The 7,364-nt window shown below is 35.6% G+C and overlaps 1 protein-coding gene across 1 annotated transcript in view; it reads left to right on the top strand.

The window, feature by feature from the left end:
* Positions 1 to 3,431: 3,431 nt before the first annotated feature.
* The window catches only part of LOC106459856 (vinexin-like), a 29,898-nt gene continuing 25,965 nt past the window's right edge, over positions 3,432 to 7,364 (top strand). Inside the window, exon 1 of the mRNA XM_022386411.1 lies at positions 3,432 to 3,482. The gene's annotated coding sequence lies outside the window, so the exon portion shown is untranslated. The remainder of the gene's footprint in view (positions 3,483 to 7,364) is intronic.

Below are 7,364 nucleotides of genomic sequence, written 5' to 3'. Positions count from 1 at the left end.
ATGTGTGGAGTAAAAGGACAAAAAATTATGCCATTCATGTGTGGAGTAAAAGGACAAAAACTATGCCATTCATGTGTGGAGTAAAAGGACAAAAAACTATGCCATTCATGTGTGGAGTAAAAGGACAAAAAATTATGCCATTCATGTGTGGAGTAAAAGGACAAAAAACTATGCCATTCATGTGTGGAGTAAAAGGACAAAAAACTATGCCATTCATGTGCTATATTTTACACAACTAGAAGCTCTTCACGTTGATTTGAAAATTTACATTTGACATTTTCAGGTTTTATAGTTTATACAATGAGCCGTTGTTGATGAAAAGTCATTGTTGTGACACAATCTATTAACAAGCTCTTGAATCTTGGTTTAGGCCAAGAGTGGCGAGATGGGATAAAATTTAATGGTTTTTAGACCAACATCGACTTTATCACATCTTTATCTGCCTTTGTATTTAAATTATTATATTTTAAAACGTGTACTTCTATTTGTATACTTCCTGTGTTTATGATGAACAGGTATTATGACTCATAAAAATCTACTTGGCAGCCAATTTTCTTTTAATAATCCCCCGCTCTTAGTCAGCTCGAAGTTTACGGTCTCACATTACTAAACACCAGAGTACGATTCTCCGCGGTGGACGACGAGTGGATAACATATTTTGTTGTTTAGTGATACAAAAAACACAATAACATAATACGTTTTGTCTGTCTATCGTTTCTTCGGAGTGCATAAATGTTAATTTAAAAAGGAGGAATGTGGTTCGTCAAAAAGTACAGAAGCAAGACAGATAGCTTAAAGATGAAAATGTAATCGCAAAAACAGTAGACAACGAAGCTTGAGGTTTGAGACATGGTGTTGACATTATTTCCACAAGCTGCAAATCCCTATTTTGGCTCTACTAAGTATTACAGCTTTTAGACATGGAGTCATAGTGTTGAGATTATTTCCTCAAGCTACAAATACCTATTTTGACTCCATATCTAAAAGCTGTAATATTTAGGAAAGTCAAAATTAATTATATTAATACAACGATAATCTTTTCGTATTATTAGATATCTACGGTATTTATGCAGCTTGTAAAATTTGTTAATGGTTTGAATTTCGCGCAAACTATTCACACCAGACAGTTAAACATCTCACTTTGATCAGTCGGTGTTTCCAACTTTGGGCTCATCATCGAGGCCAGAGAATGACCATCACCTCCTTTATCTTCAGTAGAAGATGATTTACGGGAAGTGTTTACGACAATGGTCGTCGCACGAGACCCAGAAGAACTCGGTGATGGTGGATCTTGAGCTGTAAAAATATAATCATAAGCGTGTTATCACAATGTGAATGTTATATTAAAATCATTAACAAATTGGCGTTGCATGGCCAGGTGGTTAAGGTGTTTGACTCGCAAGCTGAGGGTCGCGGGTTCGAGTCCCCGTCCCACCAAACATGCTCGCCCTTTCAGCCGTGGAGGCGTTATAATGTGACGATTAATCCCTTTATTCGTTGTTAAAAGAGTAGGCCAAGAGTTGGCAGCGGGTGATGATGACTAGCTGCCTTCCCTCTAGTCTTTCACTGCTAACTTAGGGACGGCAAACGCAGATAGCCCTCGTGTATCTAAACGCTCTGAAAATAAGTGTGAACACTTATCACGTGTTATTTAACAAATACATAATCCTTGTAATTTTTATTTCATTCTTTTTCTTTCTTTTTTTTTTTTGTTGTTGTTGTTGAACAAAGCCAGATTTGGCTATCTGTTGTGTCCACTGCGGGAAATCGAGCTTCGGTTTTTAATGTCATTAGTCAGTCGACGTACTGCTGTCCCAGCAGGGGGACTTGCTTCTGTCTCGTGTCCATTCATTTGTTAGTGATAGAGAGAGTTTCAATTTTCCGTGATAGGGGTGATACGTTTAGTGATACGTGGTGGCGTAAACAATACAAGTAAATGTATGATAAACAATTTTTTTCAGAATTTACACTTTCAGGATTATTGTTGTGATTAAAATTGTATATGCAAGACATAATTATCGAGCTTACTTACTAACTGTTACCTAAATGAGTAACATCTTAACATTTTTCGCGTGTGACTTTAAACGAAAATATTTATTTTCTCAGTTTAGGTATAGTTTTCAGAGGATGAAGAAATGAAAAAATGGTACTGAAAACATCTGCCAGCTAAGCATTGTTGTGGATTTCAATCATGTCTCATCTTCAGTGTCTCTCTCTGTTTCAGGAAAACCCTAATATTACAAAACATACACTGATCCACAGGATGGACGGGACGTTTTAATAATAACATATTTTATTTTTATGGAATTGTGCGTGTAATATATTATATGACCGTTTTGTGTACAGATTATACACTTGCTTGTATAAAAAATAAAATTCCCCGTTTCTTCTGGTCTCCTAAAGATGGTGGAATTTCTAGCCGCGGCATAATGGCTCATAGAATGGCTCTGAGTTGTTGTTGTTGTTTTCAAGTACAAAGTTAGCTCATAGCTCCACCTCTTGACCGAATTGATATCTAATTACAGCCGCGGCTATTGAGGATTCCCTCTTGTTTCCAACCAAACATGTGGAACTTTAATTGCATATTTTGCTTTTAACTTTATACAATAAATTATTGGGCATAATTAAACGTGGAACTTCTTACTTATTTTATGAAATTGTGCGTTTGTTTTAACTTTGCGCATTATAAAAAGATATTTTTTTTTATTTTACAGTTTGTTTGTTTTTTCCTGCGTCAGGCTTGTATTCCACTTTTTTTTTTTCTTTGCGGTTCAGGATGTAACTTTTTTTAGGAACTAGCACTGATTTTTCTCGGAAATATAAGAGAATAAATAACAGGAGCAACGTTGCGGAAAACAGCCTGCGTTCGAGATAGGTGCGTTAGATTAGAGCAAGCGCGGTCACTGAAGTCGGGAAGAATACAGTCGAAGGTTAAATATAGCAGATATCTCCCGAGCCCGTAAACTTTCAGCCATAAACCAGTGACTTATTCTCAACTACCTGGCTGTCGCTGGCAGCCTTGGATTTTCCACGTACAAGTTATAGAGGAAATATAACTTTCATATAACTATATACGTTAGATTATTGTGTCCCTCGGCGCTTGTCAAACTCTACAGTTATTTAACGTTTTTAGTTGTTCTCTGAACTTTTTTTCTCTTTCCAACAACGTTGAGAAGTTGAAAAAAGAAGTTTGTAAACATACCTCCACCCAAGAAGGCTGTTTATTATAATAACTACAGAAAGACAACCGTTGCGTTGAGCAAGGTTAATAAAGTCTGTCTCATTCCAAATAAATAATTTAATCGGTACCTTTCGCTCAGAGACAAGGAACATCATTTCGGTTCTTCTTCCGGGAAAACAACAGCTCATTGGTCGATCTCTCTACTTGTCTGGATATTTCCTGTATTTTAACATGTCTGTTTCAGGTAATTTCTCGGGAGTCCCTACTGGTCCTACGTTTAAAGCTACAGGTCCAAAAGTTGGTAAGCATAAGTTATTAAATATATGTATCTCTTGGGTTTAATAATTATATTTATATTTAAGATCCAAAATCAGCTACTCTGATTTCTTACGTCTACCTAATCACTGTAGAGACAACTGTTTATTTTGTCCACTGCGGGGAATCGAACCCCGAATTTTAGAGTTGTAAGTTCGTACTTACCGCTGACCCACGAGGAGACATGTAAATGACTATTTACCTCTGAATTGACAGTTATATAAGTGATACGTAATTCCTACTGACCATTTATAACGCGTGCTCAGTTCTGTAACGTGAAGAACAGGTGAAAAACATGGTAAATCAAATATACCCAAGCACCACCTATATTCTTAGTGTAATTTCATCAGATCATCTTGTTTCTTATTTTGATAAGTATTGTATTTAAAGAATATAAAACAAGTTTGATCAGCTCAGATAATTTTAGTAAATATGCACAGGTAAATCATTAATATTAAAGGCAGTTATAAGGGGTTGAAGAGTTTAGACTTAACTGTATTACATAGCACATTGTTGTTTGAACTTTAACCTTGTGGAAGAGATGAAAATGTTTTACTGTATATGCACGTTATTATACCGTATACTATCCTTTGTGACCACTTTCTTTAAAGTGACAGTAAGGTAACCTTTCGTGGTTTAATTATACATTGATGATTTATCTATGAACAAAGTAGTTTTCTTAAGTCAATTTCAGAGGTAAGATCATCTTAACAAAATTCAAAATCATCACATTATATCTTCATTCTCTTCTTATATACTAAAACAATTGTGTTATACAGAATATCCAAGTCCGTAGGAGACCCCTGCATCTTTTAACGTTTCTTTGTATTGCAATTTGTACATCGAATAATTCTTAAAAACTGACTCTTATCAGTAAACTCCTGAGCTTTTTTTGGCTCGATTAAATTTTATTCCTTCATCAGACAGAAAGTTTATCTACATAACTCTGTAGTCATTCAAAGATATGCGAATTTAAAATACGTTTGTTCTAATTATAATATCGGCTTTTAAAAACCTATGCGCTACCAAGAATGTTTTAGAAGAAAAGAAATATTTTGTTCTACCTTGAGAACATTGTTTTCAGCCTCTTCTTGTTTGTTTGTTTTTATATGAAAATACTTTGATTTTCGTTTTATTTATCATGTCAGCATTTTTCAATCAGCCCATTATAATAAGTATTGTTTAGAATGTCCGATATCATAATTACCAGTATCTCAATATAATTCATTAAACTATAGAAGCAAGAGATATAAATGTTAACAAGCGATTCTGTATAAACCTAGAATATACTGAAAAACTATCATAGATCTAACAAGAGTTACCTGAAAACAGACCATAAATTTTTGAAATCTCACGTATTGAGTAAAAAGCAGAAAAACAATACATTTTCACCTTTTAAGTGACCTGTTTTTTGCAGTTTCTCTAAAACAAAACTGGTGGCCACGTTGTAGTCAAAAATGAGAAAGAAAGTCTGCTTCTTTAAGATTTCTTTCTTTTAATCAGTTCTTAACTTAGCATCTGCTATGTAATTTTTAATGCGTGTATTTGCCTCTATGTGGCGTACGCATAAGTTCAATTTGTGTGTGACAACTTTTATTTTTAGCCGAGTCATAGCGGCTTATAGAATGGCTCTTTCTTTTCCTAGTACAAACTTTTAGCCCATAGCTCCGTCATCTCTATGCCGATTTGATATCTAACTACAGTTTTGGACTCAGGAGGTCAAACCATTTCGATTGGTGTATTTGATCACGCCCAAGGTCTCATAGATTAATTTACTCTAATCCTGCCTGAAAAAATTTCAATCTACTTGCTCTCCAGAGTACTTCAGGACGAAGAAAGCCAAGACCTCACTCCAGGATTAGCCCCCCAGTGGCACAGCGGTATGGCTGCAGACTTACAACGCTAGAAACCGGGTTTCGATACCCGTGGTGGGCAGAACACAGAGAGCCCATTGTGTAGCTTTGTGCTTAACTTCAAACAAACTCCAGGGTTAATTTCTATACATTTACTTATTCCAAGACAATGTCACGACATTGGTACTTATTCCCCCCCCCTTGTGTATCAGCGGTAAATTTTTAGCGTTACCTTATAACGCTAAAAATTGTCACTCGATATTCGCGATTGACAAAGCACAGATAACCAATTGCCTAAAAGAATTTCAATTTGCTGGTAGGGATCCTGATGGGTAATAAAATCAAATCGGGTATACGCGACCCCATGCTTGGTGTTGTTGGAACATAAAATATAGCTAATAAAAGGGGGGGGGAATTCATAGATTAATTTACTCTAATCCTGCCTAAACGAATTTCAAATGCCGCGGCTATTGAGGATTCCCTCTTGTTCTTGTATTTAAAAAACATACTGTACAAAATTGAATTGTATTTAAGGATGATTCTACATCGAGAAATTGATAGCCAATCAAAGAACAAACTTTTATGTTTTAAATAAACAAATAATAGTTAAATTCTGTCAAAAAATAACAAGCATTATATGGGCAAACTTTTTTAAGAGTCAGAAGCAACATTTTTTTTCCCCACTGTTTATAAGCAACAAAGGAATTCCATTTCTGTGTTGCTTGTTTGTTTGTTGTTGTTTTTTTTATAAATTTCCCCCCGACCATAATAAAGACTAGGGTTTGTGTATTTTAAGAATTAAACACGTGTCAGGCTATATTTGGTTTGGTACAGGTTAGAGAACCCGAAACTCTTCCCTCTTCCGTTTACTATAAAGGGAAAGATAACATTTTATTTGAAAAAAGAAGCAATTCACTTATTATAGCATTCAGAAACAGTTCATATATATATAATGACCTTTTACTAGACTTAAAACTGCGCGCAAGTTTGTACTACAATTATATACGTGTATGATGACTATTCAGAGTATTTTTATACATCATTCTCACTCAAATGGCTTATATTTTAAACTATTCGTCTTAAATAAATCGTCGCTTAATAACAGTCCTTTATTGCATGCTCCCACGTGTAGTTTTTTTTTCTCTTTTTTGTTTGTTGTTAAGCACAAAGCTACACACACAATGGGATATCTGTACTGTGCTCCGCGGGTTTCGAAACCCGGTTTTCAGCGTTATAACTCTGAAGACTTATAGCTGAGCCACTGCGAAACTTTTTATTTTCAATATGAATCTGCTTTTACGTAAAACACTCTCATGCATTAATAGTTGGTACTGTAACAGAAAGTCCGCACCAATTATATTTCACCATTTAATGACTTTAAATGATTGGTTTGGTTGGAAGATCGCGCAAAGCTACTCGAGCACTATTTGCGCTAGCCGTCCTTAATTTAGCAGTTATATAGTAGAAGAAATGTACCCAGTCAACACCGCCCATTGCCAACTCTTGGGCTACTCTTTTACCAACGAATAGTGGGATTCACCAACACATTACAACGCCCGCACGGCTGAAAGGGCGAGAATGTTCAGTAATTGGGAATCAAACTCTATCCGCCAATCTATGCCAAACCGATTTTAGGTGAATAGTGTTATTGTTTTGCTGGAGTGAAAGCTCGGACTGATAGAGCTGTAAATTAACACCACTTACGCATGCCCCCCCCCCCCCAGTGGTATGTCTGCGGACGTACAATGCTAGAAACTGGGTTTCGATACCCGTGGTGGGAAGAGTACAGATAGCCCTTTGTGTAGTAGCTGTGTGCTTAACTACAACAATTACAATTGCTTATGCATCGCTGTAATATCGGGATCGTTCTATATACTGGCTGTGAAGTGGTTTTTGCGTATTCAGATAAACAGCAAAATGCATTAAGTATGGTACTCAACTATGGAATGTAGATGAAAATATGAATCTTCCATTTGTGTTTTTAATGTAGCTATATATATATATATATATATATA

The sequence above is a fragment of the Limulus polyphemus genome, unplaced genomic scaffold (genome assembly GCF_000517525.1).
Source record: "Limulus polyphemus unplaced genomic scaffold, Limulus_polyphemus-2.1.2 Scaffold669, whole genome shotgun sequence".
NCBI classification, from domain to species: domain Eukaryota; kingdom Metazoa; phylum Arthropoda; class Merostomata; order Xiphosura; family Limulidae; genus Limulus; species Limulus polyphemus.
The sequence above is the reverse complement of the archived record's forward strand: the minus strand, read 5'-3'. Positions and strand labels throughout refer to the sequence as shown.